Here is an 18,310-nt window from a genome sequence, read left to right as displayed (position 1 = left end):
TTTTAAACCATGGATAGGTCCACTGGTATCCAGTCTAAAACTCTTTCTGGATCGTAAACAGTAAGCCATAAAAATAGAAGGGTTGGAAGAAAACTTTTTAACTGAAGAAATTGTTCTAGCATAAGGACAAGCATGGAAACATTGTTATTAAGAATAAAATCTGCAGACCCAGCTTCTCAATTTTATGAAGGACTATCCAGAAAATAGGTTTGAAGATTGATGACCTTCCTTTGCAAAGGAGTGTTTCAGGTTACCAAGCAGTGTTCTGTTCACAGATACCCAGGGGGCAGGCATGATATACTGAGATACTGTTATGAAGTATCTGCTTTGACTTTCAACAGCTAGACAAAGATTAAAAAAAAATTAAGAGTGGAGACTCTTGATACTGGTTATCCAGTGTTACTATCATTGGATGTGGAAAATTTCGGGAGTTTGTTTTGGGAAATTTGGAGGTAGACTTCCATTTTCAACCATCTCCTCCAGGAGCCTTACTTTCCTGAATTACAAGTGACCAGACTTATGAAATTTCTTCACCATGTACCATAAGCCTGCTCACATGTACCTGTCTCGGACGTTAGCTCTTCCTTCTCCACTGTCTCTGGAGATGTCGAGGACAAGGAAGACTTCGGGAATCATTGGCTCAGCCCCGTGACATCCGGCAGGGCTGGGGCTGCGGTTGGGCTGTGCAGGCTGGCTAATAGCCAGGCACTGGCTTCTTGAAGGATGGCATTCATGACCACAGTCAAGCAATGTGGGAAGTCAAATTGCAAACAGTTTGTTTTCCATAAGAGTATAAGCCAGAACAAAATCCCATACAGCACACACAGGTTCCAACACTAATCACCTGTTGAACAGAGGATTCAACTTGAATCAGGGATGGAGGTTTAGGATGTTCTTTGCCATTGAAACCATTCTTCTTTTGCTATTAACCAGGATTTCCTCTTGAAAGGTATTCTTCTCCCAGATAGTTCTATTGATTCTAGCCTTTTCACAAACTCTTGCAGGGAGGCCTCACAGACCACCCTGTCTTGGCAGTCTTCTTTACTTTTATCTACTTCCTTTCTCCCAGTGCTAACCATATATGTGTATACTGATACACACACACACACACACACACACACACACACACACACACACACACACACACATATATACTTACTGATGTGTGTACTATGTGTACTTAGTTTTCAGTATGTTCTTTTTTCTTTTCCTTTTTTTTGAGGTATCAGGGTTTGAACTCAGATCCTTGCTCTTTCTCCATTTGTTTGCTGTTTTGGTGCCCTACCACTTGAGCCATGCCTCCACTCTGGCTTTTTGCTGGCAATTTTAGAAATAGAGTCATGTGGACTTTCCTAGTAGGGATGGCTTTAAACTATGATCTTCCATATCTCAAATTCTCCAAAACTTCTCAGTAGTTCTGGTTACAGACATGAGCCATGATGACACAGCTCAAAGCTTGCTTACTGTCTAGACATGATCTGAATAAGAACAAGAATTGTTGACTTTACTGTCTATTTCTGCATTCTAAGTACCATGAATGTTTGACAAATGCTTTGCTTTTTTGTTTTTGTTTTTATTTTTGTCGGTTATGGGTTTGAACTCTGGGCCTTGGTTCTGTCCCTCAGCTCTTCAGCTCAAGGCTAGCACTCTACACTTGAGCCACAGCGCCACTTCCAGTTTTCTGGTGGCTTATTGGAGATAAGAGTGTCACAGAGTTTCCTGCCAGGGCTGGCTTTGAAATGCGATCCTCAGATCTCAGTCTCCTGAATTACAGGCGTGAGCTACCAGCGCCCAGCGACAAATACTTTGTTGAATTAACCAGTTAATGAATAAACTCGCAAACTTAACCATCATATAAAAACCAGATATTTGAAAGGGTAAGACAGTCTTACTCAATGTTCAGTAATAGTTGATGTTTACAGTAAAAAAAAATCCTAGTAAAAGTGAATGCTTAGGCTTCTAAAATTCTTTTTCCTTTGTAATATGGTTGATTTTTAAATATTTATTTTGACAAGTCTGGCAAAATAACTTTTGTATAATGGAACATGTGCTTTGACAATAATCTTGATTTGTAAAACCATCTTGAAAACCAATGCAGTACAATAAGTTAAAATTGAAGACAGGATCAAATACTGACTTGTGTTCTATCACTTATGGTCATCTGTCCTTGACACATCTTCCTTCTTTCATTTTCTGTCCTTCCTGTTCTTTTCCCTTTTTATTATAATCAATTTCATTTCCAAAGGAAACTAAAATTGCTTCTGAACTAGCACAGGATTCAGTGATGCTGTAGGTCAGGACATCAACATATTCATAGTCAACCAACTACAAACAAATAACCAAAGTTGGGATAGTTAGGAAAGAGGAGAGCGAGAGGTTGATCTTCTAGTTCTAATATCACCAAAACAGCACATTACATAATCAAATTTGTGTTACCTCCAGCTTGAAGTATAGTCAGATTCATATTTGTGGGTCCCAGGTTAAACTGACATCTGGAGGTATGCACTGTATGTTCAAATATTTAAATATTTTCATTCAATTAATTTAATTGTTTAAATATTTAGTTACTTAAATAGTTAAACTAAACGAGCATTTTAAGTAAATTTGGCTTTCAAGGTGACAAAATAATTCTTCAAAATGGCAATAACTTTGAAGTATATGCAATATCTAATCAGATATACACACAATGAAGGGTACCATGAATTATATAACATTATAAATTGTTCCAGGACCACTAGATACGATAGCTGTGAATATACTAATTCGTATGTTTTTCTAGAACCACAAATTGGAACAGGAAGGGATGAAAATGGATGCTTGAAAATACGGGGGATGCCATGTTGTCGTAGAAGGATCCACTGCCCATGTTTGAGACTTGCAGCCCCTACTCTGCCAGTACTGAGTGCTAGAGACTGATTGACCATGGAAGCCAATGTCCCTTAGGAATTTTTTCTGAGCCATTTGGGGTCTGTAAAGGCTAGGGTGCATATCTCAGCCCTCTTGTTGCTTTCAGGTTACATTTGCTTAAAGTTATCAGTATCTCTGGAGAGGAAAATGGCTCAGATTAGAGGAAGCTCTCCCTTCTCTGAAGTTTCATAGTTTTCAATTTATATTTTATCATGTATATTTAAGGCAGATGACTTGATGTTTTGATATACATATAGATGATGACATGGTAATTATAGTAGAGCAAAGTGACACATTTATCACCTCTTTTCTGAGTAACGTGACAAAAGCACCTAAAATCTAATTGGTTGGCAAATTTCCAATGTAAAATATATTATTATTAATTAGTCCTCCTGCTGTAAATTGTATCTTGAGAATTAACTCAATCTATACAACTGCAAATGTGTACCACTGACCTACACCTCCTCATCCAAAGTTTGTGGCAGGACAGCCTGAGAGGTGCTGTCAATGACCCCCAAACCTAGTTTAAGCACCAAAATAGCTCTAGAGCTCATTTTGAATAGATCTGGAGGAAGATCTAGGAATCTATAATTTTAGAGATATTAAGGTTAATTTGAATGCACTTCAGAGACACTGCTGGACAATATTGTCTATGATATAATACATTCTCTACTTGCTTTGCATTGGCATTTTTTCTATCATTTAGAAGTTCTCATGTGTTTGGGTCCTTAAATGAGAGTATGTTCACAAAAGAAGACTGCACAACAGAGTTGGTATTCTACCAGTTAGCTGAGTCTGTGTATTTGAGGTGCAAGGTTGTGATTAAATTTCAGGACATGGATTATTTATGTTTCATCTTCTCTTTGGTGATGGATGAAAATTAGTTTTAGACACTTGTTCACATCTCCTGCTTACAGAAAAAGTTTTTTCCTTTGAACACTTAGAAGAGAGCACTAAGATTGTAGATCAGAACACCTTTTCTTTTTTTCTTAATATACATTTTTTACTATAAAGATACTGTACAGAGGGGTTACAGTTACATGAGCAAGGAAATGAGTATATTTCCTATCGAGCATTGTTACACCCTCCTTTATTTTTCCCCTACCTTCCCTTTCCTCCCTACCTCCCCAACTCCTCCCTCCCCTCTCCCATGCCCCCTTGCAAAATTGTAAAGTTCATTTTCAACATATTGTCTTGTACATCTCATTGTTACAATGGGTCATCCTGTATCCTTATTTCAGCATTTTGTTATTTCCCTTCCCTTCCCCAAATTAGAAAAATATATATACAAGAGGCAGGACATCAGAATTAAATACAGTAACAACAGGGGTTATACCATGGGGGTAGAACATAGAAAAGATACAAAAAAAATCACATAGTATATTATTATAAGTACATTTAAAAGAACAGCAACAAAGATATAACCTCTTGTGTCCCTATCTTAGGGTTCATTTTGCTTAGCATCAGGTTATATGGTCATTACATAGCTTTTGACCTCTTCTGCTTATCCTAGACATATACTAGTTGCAGATAAGGGAAACCATGGGACCTATGCTTCTTTGAGTCTGGCTTACTTCACTGGGGTGGTGTCATTCTTTCTGATGGAGGCATAGAATTCCAGATGCTCCTCAGTAGATGAATAGATCAAGAAAATGTGGTATATATACACAATGCCTTCATCAGAAAGAATGACATTGCCCCATTTGTTAGGAAATGGAAAGACTTGGAAAACATATTAAGTGAAGTAAGCCAGGTCCCAAGAAACATAGGTCCCATGGTTTCTCTTATTTGCAATAACTAGTATATGTCTGAGACAATCAGAAATGGTCAGATAAGTTGATGTTAAGTGAAATGAACCCCTAAGGACTCAAATGTTTTTTCTTTTTTGCTATTGTGTCTAACATATTTATAAGATATTTCTTTGTTGTTTTTTATCTCCTTCCCCCATGGTTTAACCTTGTTTTCACTGTATTTGATATTGGTATAATTTGTGGAGGGGAAGGGAAAAGACAAATTGTTTAAATAGGGATACAGGTAGACCCATTGCAACAATGAGATGTACAAGATGTTATGTCAAAAATGAACTTTATAACTTTGGCATGGGGGAGGGGGGATGAGGGGAGGGGGAGATGGGAAGGGATGGTAAGGGGAAACAAAGGAGGAGGCAACAATGCTTGATAAGAAATGCACTCATTACCTTGCCCATGTAATTGTAACCCCTCTGTTCGGTATTTTCACAATAAAAAAAGAATTCCATTGTGTGTGTGTGTGTATCTCTATCTATCTATCTATCTATCTATCTATCTATCTATCTATCTATCTATATGCCACATTTTCTTGGTCCTTTCATCTACTGAGGGACTCCATATCTTAGCCAGAACATCTTTTGATATGTAGTTCTTTTTATTAGATACTTGTCTAATCCTAGATTAACCTTTTGTGTACATATAAATTCATAGATTATTCTGATTTTAATATGTTCAATAAAGTATCTTATTGCAAGTTTCATAGGAATTATTGTACATGGATAAGATGATTTAGGATATCAAGAAAAGAAAGGAAAGTGTCATGAATAACTCTTCTTTAGATAATCCCTAATATATTTTGATGAAGAATTTGAGATTTGTTTCTGTGGAATATTTATTTAGCACACATCTTTAGATCTCTAAGTCATCATAGTAATCAAATTTTTGTGCCAGTATATGGGCTGAATTCTGTGTGTGTGTGTGTGTGTGTGTGTGTGTGTGCGCACTGTGCCAGTAATGAGGCTTAAACTTAAGGCTTCCTGAACTTGCTTGGCTTTTCTGGCTCAAGGTTAGTGCTATACCACTTGAGTCATATCTTTACTTCTGACATTTTGGTTGTTAATTGGAGATAAGCACCTCACGGACCTTTCTGCCTTGGGTAGCTTCAAACCTCAATCCTCAAATACCCTCCTGAGCTAGGATTAGACTAGAGACACTCGGTATAATAAGCAAGTTGTTTAAAATAATTTTTACTTAACAATATATTAGGCAATTTATCCTGTTTAAATAAGAAACAAATCTATTTTCAATTAGTTGGGCCAATAAGTAATGAAGAATATGGCATTGTTGTAGTCTGCATTTCTTTAGTTACCATTCTTGTACTTTTCCTTTGGCAAATTAAGTCAATTCCTTTATCCATTAATGTTTGGTCAGTTCTTAATTAGAGAGCCTTTTGGAATCTTATTTTATGTTAGCTTACATTTATATTATGAAGGGGTTTCCTTGTGACAATTCCATAAATGCATACAATGTATTTTGAATGTTTACTCCCTCTATTATATTCCCATATTCTCCTTCACTCATCTCTATTTGTTTCAGTATTTGCTATTTCATTTACTCTCTTTATATATATATTATATTATATATAAAATATAACATATATATAATTTACATTGATACTATTCAGGGGGGAGAGAAAAGAAGGTAATTAAGTAGGTGAAGAATAACTAAGAAAGTTAAAATGCCTAACCTTTACAACAAATGGCAAGCCATAAGTAGAACCTAAGAGATACGTGAAAAGTTAAAGGCTTTTTCTTTAGTTCATCGATCTCTCAAAAAATGTACCTATTGTTTACCTGTTCATCCAAACCTTCTGGATATTTAGTTCTCCTCAGGAACCATTAGTGTTTAACATATATTTGGGGGCTTTCTTTAAACATCCCCTGCAGTTCACACTAAATTTGGAAGTAAAATTAGCTTTTTGCTCAAAGTTTGTAGACAAAGGTTTGCAGGATAACAAAATGAAAGGTATATTGAAGAGTGGTTTCGTGAGGACAAACGTGCTCCCAATTGGATCCCTAGACGATGTCTGGCCTGAGATGCGTTGACTCCTGCTGGTCTACCTGTTGGCTCTCCTGCTGGTCTACCTGTTGGCTCTCCTGCTGGTCTACCTGTTGGCTCTCCTGCTGGTCTACCTGTTGGCTCTCCTGCTGGTCTACCTGTTGGCTCTCCTGCTGGTCTACCTGTTGGCTCTCCTGCTGGTCTACCTGTTGGCTCTGATTGGTCAAGGACTGTCTTGACACCTACAACTCATGCTCACTGTTCCCACTGAATGCTCTGGCCAGGAGAATTGGACAGGACCAGTTCTCAGGAGTAATCCAACCTGACACAGATTCTACACTTAAGTTTCAAAAGGAAGTTGAAATGGGGCTTTAAAATAGACAATATATTTTTTAATCCAGTAGACATTAATAGAGTCTGTCACTAAAACTGCCTACTATTCTTCTTCCATTATTTACTGTTCCTTTGGCTTCAAATATGATCATTAACTTTGTTGAGCCTTAGTTTCCTCATTAATAATTTGAGGATGATAAAATTTAATAGATACAGAATATCATAATTTTTATTAGTTTATATATTTAAGATACCTAAAGCCATGACTGTGTGTGTGTGTGTTGCCTGTAGAGAATTTCAGGATGTAATGAGCAACACAGAATGGCCAATGTCTCTAGTACCTTTTCCTGATATCCTGAGTAGAAAGTCTACTCAGAAACTAATACCAAAGAGAAGCAATTTAAAAGAGGAAAGAATCACTTTTGCTCATGGTTTCAGTACAGGGTTGTCTGGCTCTGTTGTTTCTGACTGTGATGAGCCTCATGGCAGAAGGGTGTGAAGGAGAGCTTCTCACCTTATGGCAGCCAAGAAACAGATGAGAGGAAGAGGTCAAGGTGAAATATACCCTTCAAAGACTCTCCGTGTGATCTCCCACAGTTCCACGGCCTTTCTTAGCTCCCAGTCAACTTCCACAGTCCCACCATCTCCCAACAGTCCATGCAGGTTTTGAGTGCCTCAATAGATGAGCCTTCGGAATGCTCCTCTGAACACTACTTGCACGGGAACTTCCATTTGTGAGCCTTTTAAGGGCATACTTCACATCCAAAAGGGGAGATAGAATATTGGGATGTATATCAAAACTTAAAAGTAAATGTCTTTGCTCACTTTTCTGTATAAGAAATCTATGTGTTTCTTTGTCACAGAAAATATAGTTGTCTCTTCCAAATATTCCCCATGGCTAGATGAGTGGCATGGGTAACAGGAAACTCTCAATTTATTTCCTAAAAGTACACTACCATATTTATTTTGTCATGAATAAAGTGGAGTTTGTGGCATATTGTTTCATCACCTGAATTTTAAAAAGGGGTTGTTTCAGAAGAGCTTTTCCCCTTAAATTGGTGTTCTAGCTATGACTACTCTGCTCACACTTAGAGAGGACAGCAAAGAAGCAAAAATGAGAATAAAGCGTGCGTCGCACTTAAGGAATTCTGAAGATACAAACTTTCACATTTAAGGTGGTATGTCAGGTTTGATTGAGGCCTTCTAGAACAATATTCAAAATTAACAATAGTAAATAGAATACTTAGTTGACTGAAGCTTGCTGGTTATGGTCATCTGGAAATAAGGAAGCTGTGCTTTATTGGCTATTTATCTGATTTCATTGCCTGTAACCATTGTTTGGACTTCTGCTCTCTTCCCCAGTTGACATTTCCATAGACTATTCATCTTCCTGTGTTCTGCTGACTCAGAATCTCCCTCAGCAGTTGCTGCTGTCAGTCATTGACTCTTCTGTAGGAAAGCTAACTTGGTAGAAGAGTTTTAAAATTGCTCCTTTCGATGAGGAGCTCTAACTACAGTATAGGGATGGTGATGGAAATCAATTAGCACTGGTTCACAAAACAAGATGGAAATCAGGAGCTTAAAAGGGGGCAAATTTGCAATCTTAAGAAGACTTCAGAAATGAGGTGTATTTTAAGGGAGGAAAATGTTTACAAACCTAGAATAAAGAAAGGAATAAGATCAGGAAGGAAGCAATCTTGCAGGTGATGTTGTAGTGTCTGAATAGAGGATTTGTGGGGGGATCTAAAGGCTTGAAACCACACACAGAAGGCCTTTTATTCCTATGTTGAAATAATGCCGTTGGAATACTTTGTTAAATCAAAACAGCATCAAAAGGTTATGACCCTTTTGATCAATAGAAAACTGGTTTCCATAAAACAGGCTTTCTATTGATTGGTGACATCATTCTCCTTAATGAGTAAGCAGGTCACCGTCAGTGTGCCTTAATATATACACAGTGGTTTGTTTCATGTGGCCATTATTGGTCTTTGGGTCAAAAATGGAGCCATGATATATCTCATTCTCATTTGCTTCAAAAAGTTGTCCAGGAAGACAGGGAATTGTCCAGGAAAAAAAAAATCTCAGAATGTGGTCAGTTCTTACAAAGGTACCCTAATAGTTGCAGAATAAATGCATTTACAGAATACATGCTTCCAATTTGCCTCAGGATAATTCATACTCAGGTGTGATAATAGTCCTGTCCTTTGTTCCTAGCTTGTAGCTCAGAAAGGTGTGAACATTTTTGTAATAGTTCACAGAGTGACATGTCTGGGCTCTGTGTAAAAACAATCTTTCACATAACAAGTCTGTTTATGCGTTTGGTTTTACTTCTTGGTATCTGATACTACATATATACCGGAAACCAAAACAACAACAACAACAACAACAATAACAACAACTGATGTGGGCATTTGGTAAAATAACAATTTTTTGTGATTATTTTGTAGCAATCTCCTACACATGATAGTTATCATTTATTTAAACATAAATTTATAGTGATATATTGATTTGTTTCTTCTCATGCCATGGAAGCATGGAGCACAAATAAAAATAGACAGAGTATATATAGTTTGGTATATATATATATATATACCAAAATGAGGCACACTTTGGTTTTGGTTAGTTTAATCTGTTGTTCATTCCTTTCTATCAAAGTTTGCTCCTTGGATTACTTCAAACAGACTCAACCAGTTGCCAAAAGTCTCTTAGTACTGTATGGGGTTTGGCCTTCAATGCTATTGAACATTTTGCATAGAGCCAATGAAGAGAGTTGGAGGCCATTATTTATTTGCAAATTTAATATTATGTTTTATTTACCAGCCCCATTCATTACTTCTAATCAGTTGAAGAAGAGGCTTCTATGCATTGTTCAGACATGACTATAGATCTCAACTGTATCGTACACTATTTCAATATTTCATTATTTTTTACTTTCCTTTGTTGTATTATTTTTTAATTTTCATTTATTTTTCTTGGTGTGGTACTAGGTTTGGACTCTGAGCCTAGCAGTTGCTAGGCAGTTGCTCTGCCACTTGAGCCAGGTGTCCAGCAGTATTTTAGTATCCTTATGAAATGAGCACAGACATCGCTAGACTCATCAGAATGCACCTTCCAATATTCACTTGAAACTGTGGGTAATGCTAGCAAAATATTGCCAAAAGTAAATATCCTGCATAAGTCTTATTGCTTCATTACTTTTAAGTGTTTTTATTTTAGCCTTTTCATAAAGGAAAGGAAAATTCATCACAAAGTTGACTGATACTTTTATGGAATAAAGCTTACAAGTTTAAATGGAATGGCTAAGTTGGAGCTGGTGACTATCATGCTTTCTGGGCGTCTAGGACAAAGGTACAATGCAGGTAGATTTACTCAGGGATAAATAAACCTAAGTCTAAGCCCCTCAAATATCTAAATTACTTCATATGACTGAGGGATAGTCTGAAATGTGTTACATGATTATAAATGGTATAAGCTGCAAGATGTATTTGGAATTTTAATTTTTTTATATTATGAAAATTATTTTTCTAAGGGAAGTTTTAAAAATGAGTAAGCTGGTGATTTTTCAAGCTCCTGGAATTATAATTTCGATGGCTTCTGCATCTTTTGCTTTTAATCTTGTCATCAACTTATAATTTTCTTTCTTTCAAATGACTATTCGACTTTACTAGAATAGTTGTCATTGTTTACCTGTTAGTAATAGTCATATGAGTGAGTAGAATCAACTTAGGAATATCATTGCTCTTGAATTTTTCCTAGTGGTCACAATCTTATATCTATGAATGTATGCATATGATAATATGCACAAATAATTTAGGAAAGTCAGATTTCTGTACCAGAGATTCATCCTCAAATTTTGGGGCTGCTAAGAATGTCTAATCAAAGAAGTTGAAAGCTGATGAATTGCTAAGTGAAGGGCAAGCATTTCTGAATGACAAGCGGTTTCTTGCTTTGGCCTTGTAGGTGTTAGCAATTCTGAACTACCTGTGGTTATATGCAAGCAATGAGGAATTTTGTAGTTTATTATTTGCTTATTTATATCACTATGGTGTCTTTCTTTGTCTCAAATACACCTTGCACCTTGCTTTCTTTTTTTTTTTGTTTTGTTTTTTTGGTAATCTTCTGTGCATCAGTGAATATCTTGCTGACTAAAACTGATTCCTCCACCCTCAGGATAGAGATGATACCTCTGCCTGCTCCATCTGTCTTTCATATCTACTCCTAAAACTCCCAACTCTGACGTTATTTATTTATGATGTACTGTCCACCTGTTGACAGAAAACTCCTTGAGGACAGCATCACTATTTTATTTATCGGTATCACTTGGAACTAAAGCAAGAGCTTCCCTACATGCTTTTTGAATAAACTCACTTGGATAAAACAAAATGTGTTCTCTCTTTCTTTCTTTGTATATCTTTATTTCTAGAAAGTAGGATCTGAAGGTTTCATTCCCTGAGTAAAGTGAACCAGTTCTTATTAATCTTTTAGAAATTAGGTGCCCAATTTTAGTTCAGAAACACATCTGTCTTCAAGTATTGACTACTTGGATTTGGAGCAGTGCTGTGTATCAATGAATGCAATGGCAATAAAAAGTCTGACTTTATTCTTTTGACATTTGGTTCATGACATGTTTATTTCTGACTGCTTCTGGTACCTCTTCTGCCCCACTTTTGGGTAAGTAGATAGTGATTTTTTCTTTCTTGCTATTGTCTCTTGTTTCTAACATATTTATAATGTACCATGTGATGTTTTTGTTGCTTTGTGTGTTCCTCCCCCACGGTATAACCCCTGTTTTCACTGTATTTGATGCCAGTCTAATTTGCGGGGGAAAGGAAAAAAAAATGCTTAAATAGGGATACAGGTTGACCCATTGTAACAACGAGGTGTACAAGACACTAAGAACTTTACAATTTAGGCGGGGTGGAGGGGGGAGAGGTGTAGTTGTGGAGGTGGGAGGGCAGGGATGGTAGGGGAAAAGCAAAGGAGGAGGCAACAATGCTTGATAGGAAATGTACTCATTATCTTGCTCATGTAACTGTAACCCCTCTGTACAGTATTTTTACAATAAAAAACTTATAAAAAAAAAGAAAAGAAAACCCAGGATGGCCTTAGTTTGGCATTGGCAGAAAGTTCAACCCATGACAGAACTCTTCATCTAGTTCATCACTTTAGCAAGTCTGTATCTTCCCTGCTCTGAGTAGCCATTTTCCAATTTTCCAAAACCTGTGAAGGCACCTTGCATGCCAGGGAGAAGCAATGCTGTTCACCAGTTCTTGGTATGTTGGTGGGCTGTGTCTCAGTGATGAAGATCCCATCCTATACTGTGGGATGTCTACACAAAAGCATGCTTTTCAGTTATTATGATTTTTCAGATGCAAAGAACCTCCATCCATTTCATCTATTTCTTCCCATCATCCTTTTCACTTGTTTCTTTTATGATTCTATTGAGCAGCATAGGAACATCACACACGTTAGAGGTTGTTTAAAATGATAGCTTGGATTATTGCAATTTAATATCTGTCAAATAGTTGTCCAGGTGGGCTTGAATTAAGTCACATGGTCACTTTGCCACACATCACCACTTCCAGGTTTGGCTCTTAACGGTCTTTCATAATCACCTTTATTTCCACAATGGGAAACCATAGAATTATTAGATGCATCTCTAATAAACATTCTTGTACTTGAATTTATTGACTGCCTAAAATAAGTTTTTTTGTAAAATCTGAACATTTGAGTATTTTATATGAAAGTAAATAAGCAGATAAATCACTTTTTCCATGCTTCTCTTTTCAAAGAAGAGTAAAATATTTTTTGAAAACCTAGTGTTTAAGGCATATTTTTTCCTGAGGTCAATTTTCCCCCAAATTAAAACTTTTTACTTGATACGTAATTACTTGGATTTGATTCTAATTTCATTTGCATTAATTGAATGCATACTTAATGCTGGGTTCTATCATATGTGTATTATTTAACTCATTTCTTATTTAGATATGAATTCAATGTGATGTGGATAAGAAAGGGTGGTATTAATTAGTATCCACACTTATCTTCTCTCTATATAGTTTTTCTATCTCACTTTCCAAGATGAATCTATGGTTTCTCTCAGACATTAACTTTCTAAATGCATATAATTCCTGGAGCTAGATTAGATCTTCCTAAAATCAAATAATCCTGGTCATCTAAAAAAAACAGCAGCAAAAATTCCAGGACTCAATATATGGCAGTCTATAACCCTACAAACTATCATTCTGCCTTGTTTCAAATATTAGATATGAGCTCTGACCAAGTCCTTGTATGTAGGAGTTACACTGAGATCTCAAGTAAAAAATTATAAACCAGCAGCAGAGAGCAGTATGGAGCCATTTTAAAATCAAGAAATAGAGCCAAAGAGTGCAGAACAGGCTGGGGGAGGGGAGGAGAGATTTAAACACTCACCAAGGTCTTGATCACATTTTTCTCGTCATATATACTTTCCCTCCCTATATAGATAACAGGTCCATGCTTTAGATAAAAATTCATATATTTCTTCCCCTTTCTGTTCTTGCTTGTTTTCCTTCACAGTGTGGGATATTTTTTGAGGAATACACAAACACACACACACACACACACACACACACACACACAATCAGTTCTCAGCCCTCCTTGAGAAAGATTGAATGAGTACTAAGTTGTGTTTGCTACAGTAAAATTCCATGCAGGATATATTCACTTACATTTCAAATGCAGTCAGGGTATCTACAACTATTCCATTCTTAGACAAGCTTAGGGATACAGTGTATCTACACCTTGATATTTTTTCTCTTAATATTTTTGCTCCATTCCCCTTGGTAACTCTGAGTTAGAGGATGTTATTATGTTGTTGATCTCAGTTTGGTTGAATTTCTATCCAGTTTAAATCAATATCAAATATAGTGTTTGTCAGAGTGAGCAGGAGTATTCAAAGGCAGAAAGCTCTACCTCAAGACGTCATACTGTCTGCAGATGACTGTACCTTCATTTAATTAAATGTTCTTGTTTATATACAAACAGAAACATTTATCTCTGCCAGTACCCTGCCTGCAAAGGATACAATCTACCCTCTTGCTTCCTCATCATTATCATCTTGAAATGCCAACCTTTCAGTCCCTTTAGCCCTGGGCATCCAGGATAGGTGATCTTTTTCTAAAAGCCAGGGTTTTTCTTCTCCTGATTTTCAAAGTCTGTCTATGTGAGCATGTGGGTCCGCGATCGTGCACGCGTGCGCCCGTGCGCGTGCATGTGTGGACACGAAAGGTTAGTGTCAAAAGACCTAGAGGCACTGAGAAACCAGATTAGGCGTGTTTGTTTTTTTTCCCCCCCATAATGGAGCTCTCCTGTCTGGCACTCAGTTATTGCTCTTGTGATTTCCTGGCATTGTCTGGGCAGGGGAAGGCTTAGGAGACTTTCCCATGCTTGTCTTTTCCACTGTGGAATCTTAAATAACAGCCCAGATTTCTCAGCCAGGCACGGAAGTGAATTAAAAGGTTACACCTCTCCTTAAGACCACCTTCAAACAGTGTTAAGTTTTGGACAGCTTTTCCAACAACTAAAATTTTAGAACAAAAACCAGATCAACTCCTAAGGCACAGCTATCTAGATTTTTTTTTTTTAAAGAAAGATACCATGGCATTTTCTGTCAAGAAGGTTAAACCAATAGGATTCTATGAAAACACTCATTTTAGCCCTGCTAACCTGTAACGATTTCATTTTGCTTCATTTATCTCCTCTCTTACCCTATGCTAAAACCATCCCAGGTTCCAGTGAAAGAATCTTGTCTCCATTCATTTCCTATCTTGCTGAATTGCCATCACATTTCCTATCATCTGCACATAATCCTATTCTCTCCATTATTGTCTTAATACCAAGAACAGTACAAGATAATGGATAGGACTGTAATAACAGTGTGGCCGTAGGAGCCCCTCAAGGGAAATATCTTTGATGCTGGTGGAATATTAATGCATCCTAGGTCCCCGATCATCCTTTTTCACTTCATCTTCTGTTTTCTAAACTACATAATGACTTTCATATACATGACAAAAGCGTTGGAAGAGAAAAAGCCTTATTGATGAGCTGCAGAGCCGTGTGATATTAAGAAGTCCCATTCTTACTTCTTTGTACAATTATTGACCACCATCTGAGATTGTATGTGCAGGTAATTTCTGATCTGAATAGATACCAGTGTAAAGAAGCATAATCATATTGTGTTAATGCAAATGCCTATCAAAAGCTCTGCATGAAAATAAATTAAAATATAATTCTTCAATAATGCATTTGTCCATAAGATGGTTGGGGACAGATTAAAAACAAACACCTTGCTATCACTTAGACAAGAGAGAGAATTGTTTCCAGGGAGGCTAATCATGAGCAGATAATGAATGGGACAGCAATTCAAAGCTCCCTACATTAAACCTTGTAGACTGGGTTATAGTTACAAGTTGTTGTACATAATTTTTCAATAAAAGGGAGAGAATTGATTTTTTTTTTCCTTAGCGCAAGTACTGCAGAATAGACGAACTTAGTAATACATAATGGAAGAATGTTGTGGGGAAATGATTTGGTAGATTTGGTAGAGCAGTGGTTATAATCATTGCTTTGCATTAGGGAAATATCTTCAACCACAACCTTGAAAACCCCAACTTCTTTACGTCACCCTGTTTTCTTTCTTTTTTCCTTTTTATGCTAGGAGTCATTGTGTCAGCTGTAAAACAAAAATAATATGCTTATTGGAAAGCTGGGATGCTTATAAAAAGATATATATCCAAGTGATCTAAAAGGGGATAAATAAAAAATGCCCCAGATATTTCTTAAGCTTTTAAAAGACAGATCACAAGGTTTACATTTCCTTATGGAGAAAACAACAAAGTTATTTGTGAAGGCTTTTTATTTTGTAGATGATCCTCTTTCTACTAAAATGTCATCCTAAGAGTTTCTATCTGTTGAACATCTATTACTTTTAGAAGTTTCATTAAAAAGATCACTGAGAAGAGTGATAAGTTTTTTTTCTCTTTTTTGTTTTTTGCTTTTTGAGTCAGCAAAGATGTATTGATTGGTGTTCTAGTATGGGCAAAGTGTTAAGGCAATTTCTTTCTTTCTTTCTTCTTCTTTTTTGTTGGTCTTGGAGCTTGAACTCTGGGCCTGGGTGCGGTCCCTCAGCTCTTCAGCTCAAGGCTAGTGCTCTACCACTTAAGCGACAGCCCGAATTCCAGTTTTTCTGGTGGTTTATTGGAGATAAGAGTCTCAGGTATTTTCCTGCCAAAGATGGCTTTGAACCGTGATCCTCAGATCTCAGGCTTATGAGTAGCTAGGATTACAGGTGTGAGCCACTGGCACTGGGCTGTTTTTGTCTTTAAATGATTAGTGTAGATATGTTTTCTTAGATATGTTTTCTCTACTTTCAGCAAGTGTACAGTCCTAGGTCTAGTGGATAAAAGCTATAGTCATCTTTTGGGGGGGACAAGAAATATATTGTAGCAAGAACTGTGTTAGACATGGTGATCAACATGTTATACAATACACGATTCCCAGAGCATTTTTGCTGAACCAAGGAGACATAAACCTACACCTAGAGTCATAATATGAGGTATAATACAAAACTGTGTTACAATATAGGAACAAATAAAGTTCTGAAGAGTGCAGATGAATGGATGGTAACTTCAAATTGAGAAGCTAATCTTAAAGCAGAAGTAGCTTGAGACTTCAGTACTGAGTGGCAAAGAGATATTCAGGTAATAAATGGGATACTGGTGTCTCATATTTATAATCCTAGCTATCCAGGAGGCTGAAGATTTCTGTTTGAAGCCAGTCGTACAGGAAAAAAAATTCACTAGACTCCATTTCCAAAAGAACCATCGAAAAGCTAGGCTGGAAGCTTGGCTCAGAAGTGGTAGAATGTTTTTCCCCTTCCCCTCCATAAATTCTACCGACATCAAATACAGTGAAAGCAGAGGTTATACTGTGGGGGAGGGACACACAAAGCAACAAAGAAATAATTTTATAATTGCGTTAGAAACAAATGCATGAAAGAAAAAAAACATTTAAAATACAAAAACAAGTCGTTTAAATAAGGATACAGGTGGACCTGTTGCAACAATGAGAAGTACAAGTTGTCATGTCAAAAATGAACTTTACAACTTGGGAGGAAGGATTGGGTGGGGCAGGAGGGAGGATGGGAAGGGATGGGAAGGGTAAACAAAGGAGGAGGCTACAATGCTTGATAAGAAATGTACTCACTATCTTGCCCATGTAATTATAACCCCTCTGTACAGTATTTTCACAATAAAAAAAAAGAAGTGGTAGAATGTCCCCTAGAGCAAATAAACTGAGTAAATGCAAAGGCTTGAGTTCAAATCCAAGTACCATCAATAAATGAATAAAATAATAAATAAAAGAACAAGAAAGAAAGAAAGCAAGCAAGGAAGGAAGGAAGGAAGGAAGGAAGGAAAGAAAGAAGGAAGGAAGGAAGAAAAGAAAAGTTTATGGAAGCAATGACATTTGAAGGATCTCTGGGACCTAAACCAAAGGCAAAAATAGTGGAAAAGCAGGAAAGGATTTAAGTGATGGAAACAATACAAATGAAAGCACTAAATTCAGGTTTCAGAAAGTGATTGATTTAAGGGGATAAAATGGAACATAGCGGGGAATCTAATAATTATTTGATGCCAGATGATAGAACAGTAATGATCTGGTGTACTTCCGGTCATTAAAGGGGAAGAGCTTTAGTTACAATTTTTTTGAAGATACAATTTTTCTAAAAACCAGCACTCCTGGGGGAAAAAAAAAAACAAGAAAAGTTTGCCCCTTTTGTTAAGAGACGTACAACGTACAGATGAGAAAAGATACCAAAGTGTTCTCTAAGGGCTCAAAGTCCATGCGATGATGATTTTCATGCATGCAAGAGCAACTCAGAAATTTCAGAGATATTTCCTTTAATACATTTTATTAAAGTCCTGATCTTTTCCATTCACCACTTTTTCTTTATAGCACAATGGAGCATCCCATTTGATTGCTATATATTTTAGGGAAGGGGTTTCATTGCATGGATGAGATCACTGCTTAAGCTTTTCAGGAATCTCATGTGCAGTACTTAGAAAGTTCTGAACTGATTATTCCAGCTCAATTTTTTATTTCTTTTTTTTTGGAGGGGTCCGGTCATGGGGCCTGAACTCTGGGCCTGGGCGCTGTCCCTCAGCTCTTCAGCTCAAGGCTAGCGCTCTACCCCTTGAGCCACAGCGCCACTTCCGGCTTTTTTT

Source organism: Dipodomys spectabilis, unplaced genomic scaffold, assembly GCF_019054845.1.
Source record: "Dipodomys spectabilis isolate Male_0828 unplaced genomic scaffold, ASM1905484v1 ptg000002l, whole genome shotgun sequence".
NCBI classification, from domain to species: Eukaryota; Metazoa; Chordata; class Mammalia; order Rodentia; family Heteromyidae; genus Dipodomys; species Dipodomys spectabilis.
The sequence above is the reverse complement of the archived record's forward strand: the minus strand, read 5'-3'. Positions refer to the sequence as shown.